The sequence below is a fragment of the Diceros bicornis genome, chromosome 17, assembly GCF_020826845.1.
Source record: "Diceros bicornis minor isolate mBicDic1 chromosome 17, mDicBic1.mat.cur, whole genome shotgun sequence".
Classification (NCBI taxonomy): Eukaryota; Metazoa; Chordata; class Mammalia; order Perissodactyla; family Rhinocerotidae; genus Diceros; species Diceros bicornis.
This window is the reverse complement of record NC_080756.1, coordinates 61,609,700-61,635,471: the sequence shown is the minus strand read 5'-3', so window position 1 is coordinate 61,635,471 and position 25,772 is coordinate 61,609,700. Positions and strand designations below refer to the sequence as shown.

Genomic DNA, 25,772 nt, shown 5'->3' with positions numbered 1-25,772 from the left:
CTCCTGCCATAGAATGTCAAGAAAACGGAGTGCCTGATATGTCTTCCCCCATAGAACTGAAGCTCCAAGAGGATTTTTGTATGTTTTATTCACTGCTATACTCCAGTTGCCTGAAAACAGTATCTCGGCAAACAGTACACACTATATTTTCAGAATTATTGCAAAGTCTCCTTGCTTTCGTATTTTTAACTTGAAATATAGCTAAGTATTATTGATATTTGAATAGTACTACATATAAGAAAAAGTCCTTTTTATTAGCAATGTACAATTTTATTAAGTTTTATTGTGAAAATCAATGAGAAATAACACACTACAGTTTTATAGCTGAAAAATATCCCAACAATAAGGACATACCTTAGGGGAAGACATTTTGGGCTCACTTTGATATTAAAAGTCACAGCACTCAAGACAATTTACTGCTTATTAGAAACTATTTTTCAGTTGACAAGTCTGATCAAGGTGACTAAATATTTTCAACCTAAAGTGTCCGATGAGGAGGGGGAACATTTTCCCCACTAAACTTGACAATTAGCAAAGCTATACAACTTCAGGTTCTGGGCTGGGCTTGTCTACAGTAAACACAAGATAGTAGGCTCATTTTAGAATTCAGACTGCTTTTAACACAGGTCATCTGGGGTATTTTTTTCTCATTATTTTGCTTCCAAAGGTAACTTTACAATGCATTGTGAGATTACTGCATGTTTTATTCAGCTTGGTAAAGAAAAAAACTTTTTAAGACCAAAATATAACACACAATCCTTTCAACCTTTCCGTTTATGTGAAAGATTTCATAATAAAACATTGGGGGGAAATATTCCAGGATTGTAGAAAAAATTCTCATAACCCTTGTAACATTACAGTCTGATTTCTATTACCCTGCAAAATAAACATTGTCCTTTTAAACTATTAAATTATAGTAAGCAACATCCGTCTTCAAATTCAAGGTCAATGAACACCGGTTAACATTCATACTACATTCTTAAGTCTAAGTACATTGTTCCCTTTACTTTTTTAGACACTTTAGAAAACTTGTATAACCCCTAGTAACAAATCAGCAACACTCACCTTGCACGAAAGTTTGACAAACTTTAAAATCTTTCTTTAATCTCTATACTATTTAGATATTTCTATTGATAGCGAAGCGTGACATCAGGAAAAATGACACCTTGATAAGTTAAAAACATATCCAAAAAGAAGACGTCTTACAAAAGCAGGAATTTCCACTTACTAAACCTATCCATAATAATCTATCTACCACTTAGAAGGAAGTGGGGTAGTAACGAAGGAAGAAAAGAAAATAGACAAGAAATAACAAAGAGAAAGGGAATAAAAATCTATTTCCAGATCCTCAACTACTGGAATGGCTGGGGGGGGGGGGGGAGTAATGGAAAAAAAACCTCTCAGGATTACATCCATCCAGAAAGTGTATGTGTGCGAGTACAGGGTGATTACAGAGCCAATAAACTGGAATTTAAAATAAAAGACTGAAGTAGCAGCAAGTAGATGAAAGGCGGCCCCTTTAACATTTGCTCCTGGAGTCCAGCAACTCTCAGCAGTTGGCTGGAGACTAAGCTGGACGATCCTGTGGAGCTCCAACAAAGGGACGAAACAAACTCGAGTCCCCAGGGCCCCCTCCCGACAATGCGTGAAACAACTTGATAAATGATTGCTCTGTCAGGGGACTAAGAGATGGAGACGTCTGGGAGCAGAGGGGGAATGTATCTAATTTAGAAGGCCAAGGGGGGAAGGAGGAGACAAAAGGGAGGCAGAATGGCAGGCAGACAGGAACAAGACCACCTTATAACACAACCAACCAACCAGAGAACCTAGGAGCCAACACCACAAAACCCAACACCATCTCTAAGAATTGACGTCATTAGAGTATAATAAGAGACCCCTCACGGTCCAGTTCCTCCCAAGTCACTAGGATTCTAGGGGGATAGTTTTCACCTTCCATAACCCATTTTCTAGCCTCAAGTCCAAGCTTAAAAAAGCACTGCTCTCATGTTAGTTCATTCATCTGGGGATGACATGAAATACAAACTCCATTTCCCCCACCCCCAGCTCATGCCTAAACGTTGGCTGATTCAGAACTGAAAGCCAGAAGCACAAGGGCCCAAAGTTCAGCTCAATCCAAGGAAACATTAATTACCCTAAAACAAAAACAGGAGGAGTTCACATCTAGGCCCCACACTTAAGTTCTTCTCCTTCCCTCCTCAGAGTGTATGCACAACTATTTACACAACCTCCTCCTGACCGAGGAGAGTGCTACTGGTCCCACAGGACTTCCCTGTTTGGGAAAAACTCAATGGTGACAAACTCAGTCAACACTGAGAAGTACGCATAGAAGGCATCTCAATTTGAGAAAAGGGTTGTCGGAATTAGTAGTGATACAAACATAGATTTTTCAAAATCAGTTACCCAAAGAGTAATTAATTAATTCAAAAGGGACATTAATTATTCAAAAGGGACATAGCCCAAGCATCTGATGAAAGACCATTAAGCAAGTTTACTAAAATACATGTCAAAGGTAGGAACAAGCAAGCAGCATGTAAAGAATTCTTAATTGACTCAAGTCTTTCTTAAGCCACTCCAATTTTTTATGTGATGAACTAGAAACAGGTAATGTATATAACTATTGTGTATTGTATAAATTTATCCAAAGGCCGAATTCAGCTTTGACTGTAATTAAACATAATTAACATTAATAGCAATTATATTTCAAGAAAGTGAAGAAATTAGGGAATTTATTTTTTCTGATGCCCAGTTCCCTTGAAGGATTACTGATAATTCAAATTCGATGGCCCAAATCTAATTTATTAGTGTATCTCAGAACATCTGATATACTAATTAATGGTCAGACAGACACTGTATAGTCTAAGGGGACAAGAAAACCATGAGAAAATAACCATTTAAGTGGGTTAAGTTGGAGGGTTCTGCTCCTACTAGTTTGATTTTTCTTGGGGGTAAAAGCAGATCCAGTGAGTCTACTCTAGGCTAAATGTATTTATGGCCTGTCCAGAATTTTCACTGGATTAAACAAAAATGGATGTTCTGTAACCAATCTCACTTGCTAATTCCCCAGAAACCTGCCTTACTGAGCTACATAGCTCTAAAGGGGTCTTGGGGCTTGCTAAATTTAGAGATGAGAGAGGAAGAGGCACTGCACCATGAATCTCACTTGGAGACAAACTAATTCTAACTGACAAATCACAAAAGTATAGTCTTGCAATTATAAGATCTTATCACCAAACTCTACCTTGCTTTACAATCTTGCTGCCAAGGTCTGGGTCTTAGTAAATTCCTGTTTGTGGACTGTCTACCTTAATCATAGAATTTGAAAAAATTTATGGGTCAACTAGTCAAAGTTTTATCTGATACATAAGAGATTGCAAACTGGTAGCATGCAGAAATACTTGTTTTGGTCTGTAGTTTTGTTTTCATTGTTTTTCTTTAAATGGTTGTGTAATTTTTTTAAAAATCTGGGAGAGTTTACATAAAAATCTGGATATCTCACTTCTCTTGAAAAATCAGAAGACCTGATTCTGATTCATGGTTCTTCATGAGAAGATTCAGCTGAAGCTAATGGCTGGGGCTGCCCCTTTTATAACGGACACGTACCTTCCAGAGCACAAACCGTGCATCAGGCCGACCTCTCACGCATTACCGGTCTGGCCCTGTAGTTCCGACATCCAGCTCTGCAACTTCAGTGAGTGGCGATTTAGCCTGTACTTGGACAATGCCCAGTACGTGTTCTTTTCCAAGTTAAACACTCATGGTTCTTTTTTTCCATCAGTTCCAAATAACGCTCGTTTCTCTCCTCTTCAAGTCCCCTTGACTTGACACTATTCTTTCACCTGTAGCACCCAGGCTTTAACATAATATTCTCTGACCAATTAAGACAAGACTAACACTGCCTTTATTCTGAACAGCAGTAGGTAAAGGATCCCATCACCCTAAATGGCTACAAAAGAAACTGCTAAAGAAAATATATACAAACAGAACATAAGCAAGCCAGGAAGGCAAGAAATAGTATCCACAGTTTAGCTAGGAAAAACAGAGTTCTAATCCATGGTTGGGGAGTATTTATTTCGAGGCTGCTGGAAAAAGGATGAAAGGCCTAAAAGCCTAACAGGTTAAGGTGCACAAAGCAAGGTTAGACCAGTGTCTGCCCGTGAAAATTTTCCACCGCCGCCACTTAAAGCAGCGTTTCCCTAAAAAAAAAGGTCCTTAGACTACCTGCATCAGACTCTCCAGAACCCAATCCCAAATCATATTCCCTGGGGTCGGGCTTCAGAAATTGCATTTTAAATAAGCAACCTAGTGGTTATAAAACACACTCAAGTTTGAAAAAGAAGTTCTACTACAGCTGCCTAGACTGGTGAGTCAAGGCTCAGAGCTTACACACAGTACTCCTTCTGGACCATTCCCTGTCTCTCCCAAGCTGACTTAGTGGCTTTCCCTGTGCTCCCCCACTTGCTTTGAATATACCTCCCTCAAGTACAGCAATAATCACTCCATGTTTAACTATAGATAAGATTTCTCCCAAGAGAAGCAGAGGGTCTTTTCATTTTTTATTCTCCTGGATAGTAGAGTGCTTGCACACTGTAGCACTCATTCAAGCAAGTAAGTTATTTCACTTCAGTGCCTTATTCAAACACTGTACAATGAGAAGGTCTGACTAAACGATCAGACTCTAATGACCTCACATTCTAGCAGCTCTGTCTCATGCAGTAGAGAAGTGTTTCTCAACCTGTTTTTCATTACCACCCTCATAACGAACCTTTCTGGGGGCCGGCCTGGTGGCGCAAGCAAGTAAGTGCGCGCGCTCCGCCTGGGGATCCCTGGCGCGGACCAACGCACGGCTTGTCAAGCCATGCTGTGGCGGCATCCCATATAAAGTGGAGGAAGATGGCCAGGGATGTTAGCTCAGGGCCAACCTTCCTCGAGAGAAAAGAGGAGGATTGGCATCGGATGTTAGCTCAGGACTAGACCTCCTTACAAAAAAAATAAATAAATAAAAAATTAAGTCTCCGGGCTGGCCGGGTGGTGTAGCAGTCGGGTTCGAGTGTTCAGCTTCAGCGGCCCAGGCAGCCGCTGATCTGCAGGTTCAGATCCTGGGCGTGGACCTACTCACCACTCATCAAGCCCTGCTGAGGCAGAGTCCGACACAGAATAACCAGAAGGACCTACAACCAGGATATACAACTACGTGCTGGGGCTTGGGGGAGAAAAAAGGAAAAGAGCAAGAGTGGTGACAGATGTTGTTAGCTCAGGGCCAATCTTCCTCAAACAAACAAACAAAACAGCGCCAGACCCAAAGTGTGTCTTAAAAAAATTAAGTCTCTCCCTCAAGAATTAGGAATCCTCTTACCCTCAAGGGTAAGACACCAACTGCAAGCTATGTGACAAACCTATTTTAAATTCTTAAAAGATAAACAATGTTCCCCTGTTGTGAAAGAACACACTGGACAACAATGTCAATGTGACACATGCATCAAGAAGCTTTAAAAAGATTCATATCTTAGGCACTTTTAGGAGTTTATCATATGGAAATAATCATAAATTTGCACATCTGATATTCATTGGTACTTTATTTATTAAAAAAAGAGCAAAGCACTGAAACAATCTAACGGTACAAATTGGAAGAATAATGAAATAATGACAGTTCTTTCATAACATGACCAGCACTTAAATCTAGGCAGCTTAGATGTAGAGCCCGAACTCTTAACTAACATCCTATATTGGCTTGACCCATTCTATCACTCACAGCATTAGTAAGGAGGAAGGAATTTATCCATATTTCATGGTCAAGGAAACAAACACAAAAAACAGTAAGAGGCAATAAAGGTCTAGCAAAAGACAACAATTAAGGGCTGGTCCCGTGGCTTAGGGGTTAAGTGCGCACGCTCCGCTGCTGGCGCCCGGGTTCGGATCCCGGGCGCGCACCGACGCACCGCTTCTCCGGCCATGCTGAGGCCGCGTCCCACATACAGCAACTAGAAGGATGTGCAACTATGACAGACAACTATCTACTGGGGCTTTGGGGGAAAAATAAATAAATAAAATCTTTAAAAAAAAAAAAAACAATTAAAAGGATATATATTCCATCTTCTTGACTCACTAAATAAAAAAATTCTAAATCCAGTATTAGTAATCCTTTTGAAGCAGTAATAAACATAAAAATCACTACTCCTTTCTTCATGTCTCTAGCTTACCTCTGACTTACACATACACTTAGCTGCCCAGTTTCAAATATTTCACATGAAATTAATCACTATTAAGGGAGCCATATTCAAAGGTATTTCAGTAAACGGCGCACTCAACTCCCTTAGCACTAACTGCTAGCTTAATTTCACCATTTCAACCTCTCCAACACAGAATGGGAAAGATCTAGAAACATTAAAAGCTATCCTAAAAACAGTTTCTTCCCAGAAATCATCAATATACTGGGAAATGCGGGCCTCTGGAAGTAGTGATGAGGCCTCAAATCTTGAGTGAACAAAAAATTAAATGAAGATGAAAGTCTGTGCCCAATGGATGCTACAGATGGATGGATGGATGGATGGATGACTGACAGATAAAAAGCTCCAATTATTTGCAGAATAAAGCAAGGAATAATTAGATAAACTGAAATTGCTAAGACCAACATTTTCAAATCCAAATTCTGACTCACTTGTAAACACAACCTCCATCTCAAGAAGATATGCTACCAGGAACCTTTACTCCCCACCAGCAAGGAAGGCTTAAAGCAAAAGTCAGAAAAGCTAATCCACCATGTCCCAGACTCAGATTTTCCAGACAGCTGGAAGCTATTCTACACTACTTTAAGACATCATTTTATCCTACATATGGTGTATATTTCGACTGTAAAGGTATACTAATTTAAATGAACTATAATAGAAAAGTATACTTAAGTACTACTTTATTGAAAATACAGTTGACTAAATAATCTCATATTAAGAAATACTCAAAAACAAACAGAAGTATGAAATTTCAGTGCTGCAAAAATTTATAAAAGAGAATTTATTGATAGGATTAATGTAGAAGCTGTGCTGCATACTAATGGACTGTAGACACTGATGGGAAAAACAATCTAACAGATTTGAAGTGAAGTGTGAGTTTCCTTTCCTAATTAAGGTTAAAAAAAAAAACTTTAACTTTATGCATAAAAATTAGTATCAGGCAATGTGGACGACCTATACTGAAATTCTGAATGGTAACATTTCTGTTTTCACTTTGTTCAAGTCACTTTATTAGTGCTGTTTTCCGGGCATATCACTCAAGTTAACCCACACCACCGTTACTACACCTTAGCTATTGGCTTGAGGCCATCGTAAATTATATATGAAATAAAAAGTCAAAACACTTTGAGATAATCACAACTGAATGTAGTATTTGACTTCCAAACTGCATTACATAAAATGGCAAATATATCAAGAATGTTAAGATATTCTCTCCTATTCAATTAAGATGTACCACAATTTGTTAATGTCACTAGCAAGCCGCCAAACAGTTCTAATAAACGCACTCCACCAATCCACCAACAAAATATATTACAACAAAAATCTTTTAGAATGCCTATTGGTCAGCACAAAGATGCCATACCATTGGGATTTTCTAGAATACAAAATGCTGGATTTTCCAATTTTTACTATACGTACTTGGGATGTATTAGAGGTCACATTGTTTCCAAGAGTTCAGATGCATTTGACTACTAAATTATCTCATTTCATCTGCAGCCCCAGATATTTCACACATGGTACTAAATGATAATACTATGGTACACCAGCACATTGGGAGAGAAGACGAGACAATCTGGCTCTTCTTTTATAATGTACAAACACTTCCCTTTCCCTCTCTAGTTCATAGGAAAGAAGTGATGTCAGATACCAGGCAACACTGGTTTTGTACCTTGCATCCTTTTGTATGGAACTATTTCTTAAGTGAATTTAAATTTTATGTTGAGTGCCTTGAGTTTCACAACACCATGAAATAACTGGAAAAACCTAGGATTTTGTAAAATTAGGGATTGTAAATTACTACCCAGGAATCATCCAGAAAATGTTGCTTGTCTATGGGTATTTCTCTGGAGGCACACATAAAACATGAAAGAAACTATGGGCCACGTCATACTGCCAGTGCTCTCATGAATTATACCCAAAATGCCAGTCATGTCCCAATTTACATCGGAATTACTCCAAAAGTTGTGAAATTCTTTATTTGAAATATATAGCAGAAAGCAGTTCATCTAATGCTCCTACTTCAGTAGCATACTGAATGAACACACTGGGCCAAAAGGGCAGGGCAGAATGCTGAATCAAGAAGCGAAGAAAATGATACAAAAGTCCACAACTTGGACTAAAAGCCAAGTATCTGTTAATAGGTAAGGTTTAACAGCAAAAAGAAAATAATTCTCTGGCCAGCCCCGTGGCTTAGTGGTTAAGTGCGCGCGCTCCGCTACTGGCAGCCCGGGTTTGGATCCCGGGCGCGCACAGACCCACCGCTTCTCCGGCCATGCTGAGGCCGCGTCCCACATACAGCAACTAGAAGGATATGCAACTATGACATACAACTATCTACTGGGGCTTTCGGGGGCGGGGGGGAGGAGGAGGATTGGCAATAGATGTTAGCTCAGAGTCGGTCTTCCTCCCCCCAAAAAAAAAATTCTCATTTATTTATTCAAATACTTACGTGCCCACTAGGCACTGCAGCCACCCATACAAATGGCTTCTAAGTGAATTAAGGTACCACCTTACACACATTTCTACCCTCCAAATAAGATACAATTTATTAAAAAATATTTTAACACTGTGCACAGGCAATTCTCACTTTATAAACTACACCTCAGGAATTAATCATTGGTTGCAAATAGATGCCTTAAACATGTAAGCACGCCCCAACAGGTGTATCACTAAGAAAGACTAAAGGTAAATTATACACAGACTCTGGCCCGTACTAGCTATAGTCCACACCAACTCCTGAGCCCAACAATTCTTCTTCCATCCTAGAGTGCGTGTGAAAATATGAATGGGATTATTACAAGAATAACCTTGCATCGCTCAAATTAATTTTTTAGGTATATCATTTGCCAACTAAAGTAACTCACAATCAGTACCAAGTACTTGCAATAAACTTCAAAACTTGATCATCAAGAACCTCTGTCTTCCAAGAGATCTACAGAGTGATTCTAGAATCCATCTTTCAAATCCACATGAAATTTGGACTAGCTTCAAACCACACATCTACTTTACAGAATCGTTTAGAGAGGAGAAGATGTCCAAAATGTCAGACTGAACACCAAAAAAAAACTGGACTTAAGGTCCCGCAACAAAGACAGTCCTCGGACACGAGACGTTTTGTTTCTCTTGCTGCTCAGACCCACAGATCTGAACAATGCTCAAGGAGTACGCCAGCTAAGCAGCTGAAGGAACACTGAGCTTGACTAAATGGACAATGACAGCCAAGATAGACTAATACTTTAAGGACATGCTTAACAATAATTATAAGCAAAAAGAGACACTATGGCCTCAAAAGTGTGACTCTCGATCTTGAAGGATATGTGCCTGGAAACAGAAATCTTGCAAAGCAATAAGTCATACCCTCTGTGCTATGTGTACACAACTCATCCTCCTTTTCCTTCAACTTGCAAGATCAGAACTGTAAACTCGCTTTCTTTGTTCTCCCCACAAGAACAATTTTCTGATTCTAATCCCTTTATAGGAGGTCCATAATCATCACAGAGACCTCTCATCTAAGACCAGCTCACAACTAACTACAGGCTCTGCAAAAGGTACATGGCCAGCAGGTCCGAGAAAGGTTTGTGTGCCCCATGAGAGGGTGTGGAGGGTTGAAGTCAGACACTCTCCACCTCAGAGCACTTTTAAAGAGGAGTGTCGGGCATTTCCTGAAGAAAATTCTAACAATGGCTAATTGAAAGTCAGACTCCAGCCTATCTGCAAAAAGACAGCATCCTCCTCAAAAAGAATGCAGATGTACACATAAACAGATTGGCTATACCCAGAATGCCACGAGGAAGGGAGGCAGCTCTGGACGATGTCCCCTGAAAAGGTGGCTATGGTTCCACCCTCCCTTCACCAGGAAGGCCACTACCTGTCTCCATGCAAAGACACAACAGACCACTGATGGAGCTCAAATCATATTTAAGCTTCGCAAATTACTTCAAAGAGCTTTCATGGGCACGCTGAGGAACTTCCAGACACAATTTTCCCAACCTCAGACATCCTAACTTACCCTTAGCAGAGCCTTCTGAAAAAAGGGTTCTCCACCTTTTCTCTGACCCCATAGCAATATTCTTCCATCAGTTACCTTCAGTGAAGGTAGGAGGGAGTTGCAATAACCCTCATATCCCTCCTCTAATGTGAAAATTAGCAAATGCTACAGCATTTTGAACTGGGAGTCAAAGGCTACTTCAGCCCTAAGAAGGGGAGCTAAGCCAAACACACGCCTGCACAAAATATACAAACACAAAAAACAATAGTAGCTTAAGAGTATGAGGGGTAAGGTAGGGAATTAAAATGGAAAGGAAAGCCAGAAACAGAAAATGAAGTGTAGCTATAAGAAAATAATAGAATGACTTTATTAACTGGACTTAATCACATTATTAAGACTCAATGGTGACAATTCCTATTACCTTATCTTGAGGAACCAGACTGAATAAACAGAAATTACCCTTCCCTAATCATTTCTAGCGATAATAGATAAGAACACCAGAACGGCAGCACGGCTATGGATCATCACTTATTTGACATGAGAAACGAGGCAAGTTACTAGCCATGACAATCAAAAACATCACTTAAAAGGAATACTATTCAGCCATAAAAAAAGGATGAAATCTTGCCATTTGTGACAACATGGATGGACCTTGAGGGTGTTATGACAGAGAAAGCCAAATACCATATGATTTCACTCATATGTGGAAGATGAAAAAAAATAACAACACACACATAGATACAGAGACTAGACTGGTGGTTACCAGAGGGAAAGTGGGGAAAGGGTGAGGCAAAAGGGGTAAAGGGCACATTTGTAAGGAGATGGGTGGAAACTAGACTTCTGGTGGTGAATACGATGCAGTCTATACAGAAATAAAAATATAATGATGTGCAACTGAAATGTATATGTTACCTCAATTAAAAATAAGTAAAAATATCACTTGAAAAAAACTGGCACACAACCTTGAGCACAGAAATTCCACTATAAATTTTATCCTAAGGAGAAAGAGTCATGTACACAACATATACAAAAAGATGTCATCTTAGCACTATTATTTTATGTAAGATTGTGAAAAAACTGGATGTCCAACAACAGGAGAGGGGTTAAAGAAACAAGAGCATAGCCATATCTGATTATGACAGTATAGATCTGCATATTAAAGTGAAAAATGTTCATTATATATTACTTTTAAAAGCACATAAGACATGACATCATATAATGTTATGACACTATATATTTAAAAATTGTGTGCATATTTATGTAGGCTCAAAATAAGTAATTATATACATAACCATTTTATTTTCTTCTTTTTACTTATCTTAATTTTCTAAAGTTTTTACAATCAATTTTTGTTGTGAGAAAAGGAACTGTTTTAAATTTTGACACTTACTTTTCTTTTTTTATAAAAATTTAAATAGGAACCGAAGTGCCAATGGTCTGGATTTTCCTAGACAAATGGGAAGAGAAGTCATATATTAGGACCTACCTAAACCAAGTCTTCAGTTCTTTGTATCTTGTCGCTATATCTAACACTTTCAAGTCTATCCAACCTGACAATTACTCTCAGCAAAGCCCAGCTTTTACATCCTGCGTCCATTACATCACATTCTTGTACTCCGAGGAGGCCCAGATGGATCTTTCACACTGGATTGGACAGCAGGAACTGATGGACTCACTCCAAAGTGCTAAGCCACCATCTGCAGCCTTCTGTTAATCCTCTCCATCTCATCTGTTCCATTCCCAATTCTTTTTATATACCCATTGCAGAAGTAATCAAGATTTGCTCTCCAGGTGTCTCTTCCCATAAGGCAGGTAGAAATATAATGTTAAATTAAATTAATTATCAAAGAAAGCAATGCCTTCACATTATTCTCTTAATCCAAAAATATTATTCTGTGCCTTGTGCTAAAGTACTAAAAGAGTGTAACAAGTTCTTTGTAATCAGGGACCACGTAAGAGTTCAACTGATAAAACAGAACACATAAATACGAAACAATGAGAAAATGATTAAGTCTTTGCCTACTATTAACTGTCAGGCTTGGCTCTCTTGGTTCTAATCCCAATTCAACCCACTACCCTTATTGTATGACCTTGGGCATTGTCCTCATCTGTAAAATTATGAGTTGAACCTAAATTATCTCCAACATCCTTTCTAGCTCCTATCTTCTGTAGTTCTAGAAACAACAGATCAGGGAAAGAAAAGACAAATGTGGGTTTCCAGCATGTATTACAAATTACCTACGAGCAGACAACAAGGAAGATTAAAAACCAAGTGACTCTGGCAAGGGAAAAAAAATCTCCAATCAATAAGAAGCCTGTTATTGTACAAGCAGGGTGATCAGAAAGTAAATGACAGGAAAGTATCCTCTTCTCCCTTCCACTAGAGAAATCAGGCAGAAGGTTATTATGTAAACAAATCTATTGTCAGTAGAGGGGAGCAGTCACTTAGAAAAATAAAAATATTAGATGGAATATTTACTGAATGTCTACTACATGTGAAGAAGCTTTTTTACTATGCACAGTTAAGAACACAAATATGCATAAAACATAGCCCCTGCTTTTAGGAAGTTTATTTCATTCACTCAGTAAATATCTATTAAGTACCTACTATGTACAAGGACAATTCCAAGTACTGGGGATCCAAGAGTGAACAGGATAGATAAAATCCGTGCTTGACAGAACTCACTGTCTTGGGGAGAAAAGAGACAATAAAACAAACAAAAAAGAAAACTGAAAAGAGCAGTATGACAGGGAGTGACAGGGTTGGGAAGAGAAGTGGGGTACTTCTTTAAACTGAGTGATCGTGAACAACAGAATATTAACAATTGCTGAAGCTGGGTGATGGGAATTTATTGTCTCATTCTCTCTACAATATTTACTTCAAATTTCTAAAATAAGCCATAGATAAGGACGATCATGAAAGGTTTCATTGAGATGACATCTGAGCTGAGATTTCCAACTAGTAAGAGAGCATGCCTTCCAGATAGAGGAAACAGCTGGTGCAAAGGCCCAAAGGAGCTCAGAGCCTTTATGAGAAAAAAGCTTATGTGGCTAGAGCATGAGCTAGGGAAGGAACAGTACAAGGCAAGGCCAGAAAAGGAGAAAGATTTTGTGGGGACCCTACCAAGCAATGGTAAGGAATTTAGTATTCTAAATGTAAGAATAAGCCACTGGAGGGTTTTAAGCAGGAATAAGAATATAGGAATGATTTGGTTTTGGTTCTTTTAATTATAAAACAATACAAGTTAGGTGCTAAATAAGGTAACCCAAAATATATTTAAGTTTAGTAATGGGATGAGTTTATATTTTAGAGGCATCTTTTACCTCCCTAATCACTTTATTTGAGCTGAATCTACAAGTAGTTTCTAATTCCAAGCATGTCAATCCAAGGACACTTAATTCAGTACCTGGAAAGGTGGCTCAGAAGCATCCTGGGTGAGAAAGAAATTCATGTAAGATTAAAAATTCTGTTACAGATGTCCAACAAAAATTTTGAGCAAAGAAAATGTGAGCTAGAATTTCAGACTTTAAAGATCTCATTTAAAGAAGAATGGCATTTCGGCTACTGAGACAGCTGTCACATAAATAAAGAGGAAACTGCGGCTTAGGACAGATGAATGACTTGCTCAAATCACAGATAGTAAGATGAAGAACAGGGAAACTGGGACGGAAGTCCATTCTCTTGACTTCTCACCCAGTGTTCTTTCCAAAGCACCACAAAAGAGTAAACATAAAAATTTAGAATCCATAGAGACAGAAAGCAGACTAGTAGTTGCCAGGGGCTAGGGGCAGGGGGAAATGGAGAGCGACTGTTTAATAGGTATAGGGTTTCTTTTGGGGGTGATAAAAATGTCCTGGAACTAGATAGAGATGATAGCTGCAGGACATATTGAATTTACTACATGCCACTGAATTGTACACTGTAAAATAATTAATGGTTAATTTTATGTTATGTGAATTTTACCTCAATTTAAAAAATGAACTTGAAAAGAATAAAAAGTAATAATAGTTTAGCAGTGATTACCAACAGTTTATGACAAGATTATTTAAGTCAATGAAGTAGAGTATTGGAGATCCATGCTCTAATCAAAACTCAAGACACGTTGGATTTAGACCAGGGTTTCTTAAACTCAGCAGTATTGACTGACATTTTGACCTAGATCATCGTTTTGTTCTGGGGAGCTGTCCTATGCACTGTAGGACATTTGGCAATATCCCTGGCCTCTACCCACTGGATACTAGTAGCCCCCCTACCCCAAGTTGTGGCAACCAAAAATGTCTCCAGACACTGCCAAAGTCCTCTGAGGGGCAATTCACCCCCTGCTGAGAATCACTGTTAGACAAGTGCCTAACTTTTCTGAATCTTAATTTCCTCAACCATCAACCTCAGTCTACACATCTATAAAATGAGAGGCTGAAATAACATCATCATACTCAAGGTCTCTTCCAATTCTGAAATTCACGTCCATATTTTGTTCATCACCTATGATTTATAATCCAGTGCAGCCTTCTCTTTCACCAACCTCACTGTTGTGTCTCACTAGGCGTTGCAAGGATATGATGAAACAACCAAGGAAAAATGCTTTTACACTGAAATCTCCTCATAGATAGTGAAACTGGCTATGAAGAGGATTCATCGCAAATTTCTATCCAAAAGCAGCGTTGGTGGAAAAGCTTTTCCATTAAGACCCAAGAGCACTGTTAATAAGGAATATTCAAGTTGTCAGAGGACTATAGTTTCTGAATCTGTATTTTTTGTTTTATTTGTACTTAATATGCCTCTTAAATAAGGTACTTCTCTTGAAGTTGACTGAAACACATCTGCTTAGATATCTCCCCAGAGTTTAAGGATTTTAGGCTCCTCCATTTTCACATGAGAATACCCCAGGCATACTGGGAAGTAAAGGGATAATTTAATTTGTTCTGTCTATGCTCAAAGCATTACCAGCAACTTCTTTAATTATTAAACAGCCAATGAGGTAATCTCTGTGGCTGGTTAGTGCGCTAATGAAATAACGTCTTCCAGTTCAAAGCTGTCATTCCAATCAGGAGACTGCTCTTCAGCTGGAAGAAAGAGCTGGCAGGATTTCCAAGGACTCACACTATGAATTTGGGAAAAGGGAAATGAATCCATTTCACATCTCACCCCTTTTGTATTAAAAGATAAAAAGTTCTTTAGTTGACGTTTATAGAACACTCCAGGCAACAAGAAAATACCCATTATTTTCAAATGCACAGAGAACATTCAGCAAGAGAGACATTTTGGGCCATAAACCATGTCTCAATAAGTTTAAAAAGGATGCAAGTCATATAAGGTATATCCTCTGACCAAAACGGAATTAAATTAGATATCGATAATAGAAAGCTCTCTAAAAAATTTCCAAATATTTGAAACTAAATAACATACTTCTAAATAACCCATGGGTTCAGGAAGAAATCAAAAGAGAAATGGTGAAAGCCTGAATGCTCTTCCCTAAGATGAGGAACAAGACAAGGATGTCTGCTCTGGTCACTTCTTTTTGACATTTTATGGGAAGTTCTAGACAGTGCAATAAAGCAAGAAAAAGAAATAAGAGGCATCCAGATGGAAAACAAAAGCAAAACTGTCTTATTTGCAGATAACATGATCATCTATATAGAAAATCCAATGGAATCCACAAAAAAAGTGCTAAAAGAAGCAAGTTTAGGAAGGTTACAGGATGTAAGATCAATATACAAAACTCAATGGTATTTCTATATGCTAGCAAAGAACAACTGGAATTTTAAAAAGTGTACAACAGCATAAAAGAGTATGAAATGCTTCAGAATAAATCTAACAAAAGATGAGAGAAACCTAAACAGTGAAAAATATAAAATTTCTCTGTGAGAAATTAAAGAAAACCTAAACGAACGGAGAGCTATACCATTTTCATGAGTCAGAAGACTAAATACTATTAATTTGTTAATTTTCCACAGATTGATCTACATATTCAACACAATCCCAATCAAAATCCCAGCAGGCTTTTTTTGGGGTAGAAACTGATTAATTCTAAAATTCATATGGAAATGCAAAGGATATAAAATAGCCAAAACAACTGAAAATTAACAACAGGGTGAACATTACGAACATTACTTAATTTTAAGACTTATTACAAAGCTACAGTAATTAAGACTATCGTATTGTCCTAAAAGCAAACAAATTTACTAATGAACTAAAATAAACAGTCCAGAAATTAGCTCACACACATATAGGCAACTGGTTTTGCGACAAAGGTACCAAGACAATTCAGTGATTAAGGATGCCCTTTTCAACAAATGGTGCTAGAACATATGCAAGACCAAACCAAAAAAACACTTTTATCAATACCTCACACCATATGCAAAAATACTCAAAATGGATCATAGACCTAAATATAAAATCTAAAACAATAACTTCTCAAAGAAAACATAAGAGAAAACCTTTGTGACCCCTGGGTAAGAAAAAGATTTCTTGGATATCATAATAAAAGCACGACCATAAAAAAATAAACTGATAAATTAGAATTCATCAAAATTTTGAACTTCTGAAAAGACAACCCATAGACTGAGAGAAAATATATGTAAAAGTCATATTTCTGATGGAGGACTTGTTTCCCGAATATATATACAATTTAATAGACAAACAACACAATTTAAGTGGGCAAAAGATCTTAATAGAAATTTCATCCAAGATACGTGAATAGTTCATAAATACATGAAAAGTTGCCAAACATCACTAGCAATTAGGGAGAGAGAAATCAAAACCACAACGAAGTACCACTTCACATCCACTGGAACGTCTATACAGTCATGCACTACATAACATTTCAGTCACTGACGAACTGAATATATGACGGTGGTCCCGTAAGATCAGCACCATACAGCCTAGGTGTGTAGTAGGCTATACCATCTAGGTTTGTGTAAGTACACTCTACGATGTTCACACAACAAAATGGCCTAATAACGCATTTTTCAGAATATTTCCCCATCATTATCAGTGATGCATGACTGTAATCAAAAAGACAATAACAAGCACTGATGAAGAGGTAGAGAAATCAGAACTCTTATACATTGCTGTTGAGAATATAACTTGGTGCAGCCACTCTGGTAAACAAGTTTGGCAGTTTATTAAAAAGTTAAACATAATCCCAATCCCACTCCCAGGTATCTACCCAAGAGAAAAGAAAATACATGTCCACACAAATACCTATAAACAAATACACACAGCTATTATTCGTAACAGCCATAAAGTAGAAACAATCCAAATGTCCACCATCTGATGAATGGATACACAAAAAGGAGTATATCCATACAATGTAATACTATTCAGTCAGACAGTGAGCAGTATTCAAAAAAGAAAAAATGAGGACACATCTAAAGGACGCAGGAGCCAACCTGAAAGGACTTGCAATGGCCAAAGTTAGAACAATTTGAGTAACAATATAAAGATAGTATTAGATTAAAACCCACAAAATAAAATGAATATCCACAAATCTATACTGATGACAATAACAGACTAAGGAGACATGATAACTAAATGTAATGTGGTATGCAGGATTGAAACTTGAAATGATAAAAGACACTGGGAAACTGGTGGTACCCAAATAAAGTCCGTAGTTTAGTTAACAGTATTGTACCAAAATTAATATCTTAGTTTTGACAAATGTACCATGTGGTATAAGATTAAACATTAGGGAAGCTGGGTAAAGAGTATACAGCAGGAGTCAGCAAACTGTAGCCCACAGGCCAAATCCAACCTGCTGTTTCTATAAATAAAGTTTTATTGTAACACAGCCATGCCCATTCATTTACTCATTGTCTATGGCTTCTATTGCCCAACACTGGCAGAGCTGAGTAGTTCCAAGAAGGACCACCTGGTCCACAAAGGCTAAAATATTTACTATCTGGATCTTTACAGGAAAAGTCTGCCGAACCTTGATACACCTGAACTCTTTGTACTCCACTATAACTTTCCTGTAAGTCTAAAATGCTTCTAAAATAAAAAGTTGGTTTTTTAAGTTAAATGTTCACCTACCATATTATCCAGCCATTCTACTTCTAGGTAGTTACCCAAGAGAAAAAAAGCATATGTGCAAAGAATGGTACTCAAATGTTTGTCAATAGGTAAAATGAATAAACAAATTGTAGAATATCTATAAAGTGAAACAGTACTCAGCAATAAAAAGAAATGAACTATTGACACATGCTACAACATGGACGAATCACATACTAATTATCCAAAGAACATGAAAACACCAATGCGGAAAGATACATGTACCCCTGAGTTCATTGCAGCGTTATTCACAATAGCCAAGACTTGGAAGCAACCTAAGTGCCCATCAAGGGACGAATGGATAAAAAAGATGTGGTATATATACACAATGGAATACTACTCAACCATAAGAAACGATTAAATCCAGCCATTTGTGACAACATGGATGGACACTGAAGGTGTTATGCAAAGTGAAGTAAGTCAGAGGAAGAAGGTCAAATACCGTATGATCTCACTCATAAGTAGAAGATAACAACAACAACCAAACACAGAGACAGAGATTGGATTGGTGCTTACCAAAGGGGAAGCGGGGAAGGAGGAGGGCCAAAGGGATGATTAGGCAAGTGTGTGGTGATGGACTGTAATTAGTATTTGAGTGGTGAACATGATGTAATCTATGCAGAAATCGAACAATAATGATGTGCACCGGAAATTTATACAATGTTATAAACCAATGTTACTGCAATAAAAAAAAGTCATACTGTTTTAGAACTTAGTATAAAATATATCCAACTGTGACATGTTAACTTGAGAATTACAATAAGCCTAATAATGAAAAAAAATTACCAGATGAGCATTAGCATGCCAGCATTAAATGTGGGGACCAAAATCTGAAGACATGATAAAAGAATGTATTTCTTGAACTTTAAGATTTCTGGACAAATTTCCCCTTAAATTCAAACACTGAAAATTCAGAAAGTATGAAATTATACTAAAATATGTTTATTTTAGTAAAATCCACAATTTTCCACTCACAGTATACTCATTCCTAAGTATACTTATGCTGATCCTTCTACCCAAAATCATTTACCTCCTCCACCATCCAAATCCTAAGCATCCTTCAGAAGCATCTTCCCAGTAGAAGACTTGGGACTTAGAACCAAAAAATGTTAGAGCTAAAAGGCAACTTGTCTCACCTAAAGATGAGAAAACTGAGGTCCAGAGAAAGAAAGAGAACTGTCAATGTCCCAAAGCTGAAACCTGGAGCTAGGGCCAGATCTAAATCCTGTGTTCTACATCCTGAGTCTTTTACCACACCATTTAATGAGGCCTCCACATTTTCCACCCCTGACCTTGACCAGCTCAGATCTCTGAGCCCAGTGCTTCTCATACTTCAGTGTGCACAGTGATCACCTGAAAACTCTATTTAAATGCAGAGTCTGATCTGGCAGATCCAGGATGGGGTCTGAGATTCTGCATTTCTAAGAAGCTCCCAGATGATGGTGAAGCTGCTGGTTTGAGGATCACAAATGGAGTAGAAAGGTCTGATAGCATTTGATTCAATCCTATCCAATTTAGGCTTATTATTACTATATTATTTATGCTTTCCAAATCTATATTAAATCTCTTAAGCCTCAGTTTTCTCATAAAAATATTGTTTTTAAGGACCAAATGAGATAATTCACATATTAATTCATAATTCTTGGCACTTACTGAATGTTTGGTGAATAATAACGGCTAATTTGAGTACAACTTCTTAAGTTGGCACTATTCGGGTATTTTACATGTTTTAAGGCACTTAATTCTCACATTAACTCAATGGGCAGGTACTATTAACTGGGAGTAAGAGCAGTTAAGTAACTTGTAAAATGTCAAACAAGTACTGAGTATGGCAACAGGAAACAAACCCACTCTGGTTCCACAATCTGTATGTTTAACCACCTCACTCTCAGTCAATGCTAACTCTTATTTGTCCCCAGCCAAGAGCTCTCTCCTGAACTCCAAATCCCCATTCTCAATACTTAAATATCCCACATCAACCTCAAACTCAACATGCCCCCACACTTATTACCTTCACTCCAGACTCAATTCTCTTGCAATTTTCCTCATCTCAATGAAGAGTAACAACATTTAGGCAGTCACCAAGCCAGAATCCTGGACTCACATTAGACCGGTGATTCTTCAACTTTGTCAGCTCCCTTCTTTGTAACACGCCCCTTAAGTATTCTGATGTGAAATTCATACATAATAAAACCTTCCTACATCCATAAAAATAAACATAATCAATATATTAACCCCAACTGTAATCAAAGAGACAAAATGAAATACATAATAAAATATATTTCAAAATGTAAATGCTTAAGCATGATCTCATTAAAAGACACAACAGTCAGATGCTTGTTCTTAAACACAGAACCTAAAAGGTACAAATGCAGACTGACACAGTGTTGTCGTATAAACAATTCAAATATAACCAGTCATGAATAAGATGGTATGATATAGGATTTTCCAAAATAGTCAAAAACTCTTAGTACTATTCCAAACAAAACAGTATAATCTCCCCTTGACTCACACAACAGTCACATTCCTAATAATTTTGGTATGTTAAAACACTGCAAAAATTACTTTGTGTTTATATGTAAAATGGCAGTTTAGAGTTACATTCAAATACAATTTTTTTTTTCCACCTACATCAAAGTTCTTAGGATGGAGGTGAATTCTTCATTGCTGGGAATGTCCTTGCACTGTATAACATCTAGCATGCCTGCCCCCATCCACTAAATACCAGGATTGTCTTCCAATCTGTGACTAAAAATGCCTCCACAAATTCCCAGAACACTCCTTGGGGATGATATGGCCCTGTGGATGGTACCACTGTGCTAGACTCTTCCTCTCTTACAAGCCATTGTCCAACCATGTGCAGTTAACTGTGTTTCCTCTTCTCACATCCAGCCTCTCACTCAATCTCTGTTATTCTTTCTCTAGCTCAGGTCCTGTCATCTCTCATGTAGGCTACTTGCAGTAGCCTTGTAACTTGTCTTCCTGGTTCCAGTCTGCTCACTCTACACCATCAGTGATGTGAACTTTCCACTCTGCAAAGATAATTTATCCACTCAATCAACAAATATTTATTGCACACAGATTATATACTAGGCCTGTTCTAAACACTAAATCACATCACTCTCCCTTGCTCAAACTTGAACAGCTCATCACCTACAGCAATTTTCTAACAGGGCTTCACTTTTATCTATTTTTTTGTGTGTGTGAGGAAGATCAGTGCTAACATCTGCCAATCCTCCTCTTTTTGCTAAGGAAGACTGGCCCTGGGCTAACATCCGTGCCCATTTTCCTCCACTTTATATGGGACACTGCCACAGCATGGCTTGCCAAGCAGCACATCGGTGCACGCCCTGGATCCGAACCGGCGAACCCCAGACCGCCACAGCAGAGTGCGTGCACTTAACCACTTGCGCCACTGGACTGGGGCCCTACTTTTATCTATTTTATATATTGAGTTTCTGTATATAAAAGTTTCTATGTATAGAGTTTCTATATATAAAAGTTTCCTTTTAACAAAGTGATTCACAGCTTTAAAAGAAGTCTGAAAACCTTCAGGACAAAATCTAAATTAATCAAATGGTCTTTCTAACCCTAACCTCACTACAGACATAGCCTCAGCTCTTCCCACTCCCATCAACCTTGCAAACATGCTCCTGCAAAGCTGATATTCCCTACTCTCTATGGCACATTCTCTCTCTTCCATGTTTCCACATAGGCTGTTACCTCCACCAAGTGACTCTTTCTGTCTCTACCCATCCACCTGCTGATTCGTAACCAGCCTTCCAGGCCCTGTTCAAGCTGTGAAACCTTCCCCAATTCCCCTAGACAGGGTTAGCTATTTCTTCCACAGCAGTTTGCACATTTCCATTAAAACAAACATCTTATCGTACTACAATTGTACTACAATAGTCTGTTTGAATATCCATCTCTATAATTTTTTCATCTATCTCTTAAATTTTGCGGGCAGTGACCACGTCTTTTTGCCCCAATTTCTGGCACAAAGCCATCCTCTCAGGGGTAACTTGATTAAGAAGAGAAACCTACTAATACCAATTAATCAAAACCAACACCACCTATGAAGTAGTCTTACCAAAAATGGTAACTTGAATCTAATCCTGAAACAGTAGGAAAATACCAAACACGGAATATTCTATAATATAGACAACTGGCCCAGACTCTTCAAAGCGTTATAAAAAGCAAAAAGTGAAGGGGACTATACTAGGTGAAAAGAAATTTAGAAACATCCAAGTGCACAGCATGAAACCTTGAACAGATCCTTGACCAAAAACCAATCAACCAATAACAATGATGAAAGATATTTTTGTGATTGGGGAGGGGCTGAATATTAGATAACATTATAAAACTCTTATTAGACAATATTATGAAACTTTTTAATTTTCCTTAGAAGTATTAATGGTATTGTGGTTGTACAGAAGAATATTCTTTTTTTTATATTCTTAGGGAATGTATGCTGAAATACTGAAGAGTGAAATGTCATAATATGTGCATGACAAAAATGAACATTTGTGTTTACATACAAGTGTGTATAAACACATGCACATACACACATACACATACAAAGAAAGAAAAGATAAAACAAAATGTGGTAAAACGTTAACTGTTGAATCTAAATGAAGAGTATGTGGGTATTCACTGTACCAGTCTTTCAAATTTTTTGTAGGTTTGAAATCTTTCAAAATAAAAACTAAGTAAAAAATTCATATAGCTGAAAGATTTGTCGATGCAACATCAAAATAACTGATTTATTAGTTCGTTTTCTCCAGTGAACAGACTTTTTGATATAATTCAGGCACATTCTAATCTAAACAGCTTTAGATGAAGTGTTCACTCTATAAATTGGGAAAAACCACAATTACATACCAAGTACAGGCAAGGTGTGGTGAGGCCAGAGAAGTCCTCTCTCCATACCTAAAGCTCTCCAAGACTACAAGGCTTCTGCTTCCTACTGCTTGTCTGCTTCAAGTTTCTGCTGCTCTTTTATATCCTGGTTACGTATTACTGTTCCCATGCTTGCAAGAAGGCAAAGCATAAACAACCTGGACAGTCAGTAGAATCAGTCCTTTCACCTAGTTCTGCCATTAACTAGCCAAGTAATCCTAAGCAAGTTATTTAGTCCAAATTTTGTGGTCTGCATCACTCAGTTGAGGAATGACCACCAAAGTACCTTCCAGCTCTGAAATCTTCTGAGTTTATGAATCCCATCCTACATTCTTAATTGAAATTTTCATTAATTGTAGATTCGTATGTACTTCTAAGAAATAATACAGAGAGACATCTGTACACTTTGCTTAGTTCCCCCAACAGTAATATTTTGCAAAACTATATTACTACAAGCAGGATATTGACATTGATACCACCCACTAGTGTTATTCAGATTGCCCCAGTTTTACTTGTACTAATTTGCATATAAGTGTGCATTCATAACTTTTTACCCCATTAATCTACAAGGTAAGCCATTAAGTACACTGGGAATCAAATGTATAATAAGCAAACAAAAAACTGATTGTGTTTGCTTTCTAAATTATCCTGTACCAACTCAACATGTAATCTACTCTTTATTTTCTTCATCAAATTCCAGTTGGGATCCCAGAGCAAACGGATGCAAAACTAATGCTTCTGCCGCACCACTGCAACCAACTTCAGAGGAAAATCCCCTTTCACCAACCTAAAATGGAAGATTTGTCTTTTCCAATGTAGAATGATTCTCTATGCTCCAGAATTGAACTGGAAAAAAGTCAGAACTTTGCATCTAAGGGTTAGCCCACTAAACTGCCCCAGACAAAACAGTTCCATGCAAATAGAGCAATACCACCTACTTCTTAGAGGTGGTATAAAAAGACTCCTTACACACTATCAACAAAAACATTTAAAAAGCAACTAACTATAAAACTTCTATAAGAAACCTTTGCGATCTTAGGTTAGACAAAGATTTCTTAAATACGATGCCAAACACATGATCCAAAAAAGAAAAACTGGATAAACTGGACTTCTCAAATTTAAACATTTTTGCTCTTCAAGAGACAATGTCATGAAAAGACAAGCCACAGACTAGGAGAAAATATTTGCTAAGTGCAGATCTGATAAAGAACTTATATTGAGAATACATGAAGAACTCTAAAACTCAAGAAAACAACTCAATTTTAAAAATGGGCAAAAGATTTTGAAACATACTTCACCAAACTATATGGATGGCAAATAAGCATAAGAAAAGACGCTCAGTATAATTAGTCATTAGGTAAATGTAAATTCAAACCACAATGAGATATAAGTACAAACCTGTTAAGATAGCTAAAAAAAAAAAACAAAGAAGACAATGACAGTAACAAACACTGGATGCAGAGGAACTGAAACACACACACACTGCTGGTGGGAATACCAGAAACCACAAAACTGTTTTCCAAAGTAAACACACATTTACCATATGATTCAACAATCCTATTCCTAGGCACTCACACAAACATCTGTATGTGAATGCTTAAGCAACTTTCACGATCGCCAAAACTAGAAATTTCTAACTCAAACGTTCTTCCACTGGTGAATGGATAAACAAATAATATTGTTGGGGTTCATCCCAACAACAGATTATTTGGCAATAAAAAGGAATGAAGTGCTTACACATACAACAACATGGATGAATCTCAAATATATTATGCCAAGTAAAAGATGCCAGACTCAAAGGCGACATATTGTATGATTCCATTTACATGACAAAGCCAAAATAACAAGGATATGGAAACAAGTGATTGCCAAGGGCTGGAGGAAAGGGCTAATTACAAAGGGGTGCCAGGACAATTTCTTGGGTGATGAAGCTATACTATACCTTGATTGTGATAGTGGTTATACTACTGTGAAGAGTCACAGAAATGTACACTAAAGGTGGTGGGGGGAGGGTTTTAATATATATAAATTATACATCAATTAAAATAATTAAAAAGGCAATTTGTTTTAGAAAAACAATTTTGTTTCTTATAAACTTAAACATACAATTACATAGGACCCAGCAATTCCACTGCCAAGTATTTACTCAAGAGAACTGAAAACAAATGTCCACACAGACTTGTTTGTGAATATACTCAGCACTTTTATTCATAATTGCCAAATCAATAGGAAAATGGATAAACTGTGGTATAGCCATACAATGGAATACTATTCAGTAATTTAAAAAATTAACCACTGATACAACAATATGGCCACATCTTAAAATCATTACGCTGACTGAAAGAAGCCAGATACAAAAGAACACAAACTGTAAGACTATTTATATGCAATTCTAGAAAAGGCAAACTAATCTATAGTGACAGAAAGCAGATCAGTGATTGCCTGAGACTAGAGTTGGGGGTGGGAGTCAACTGCCAAGAGATATATGGAAAAATCTGGAGGTAAAAATGTTCTATATCTTTTTTTTTCTTCTCCCCTAAGCCCCAGTACATAGTTGTATATTCTAGTTCTAAGTCCTTCTAGTTCTTCA

At 37.6% G+C, this 25,772-nt stretch overlaps 1 protein-coding gene across 6 annotated transcripts in view; it reads right to left on the bottom strand.

The window, feature by feature from the left end:
- Positions 1–25,772, bottom strand: part of LOC131416483 (chromatin remodeling regulator CECR2) — a 161,827-nt gene that overhangs the window by 115,433 nt on the left and 20,622 nt on the right. The gene's annotated exons all lie outside the window — the stretch shown is intronic.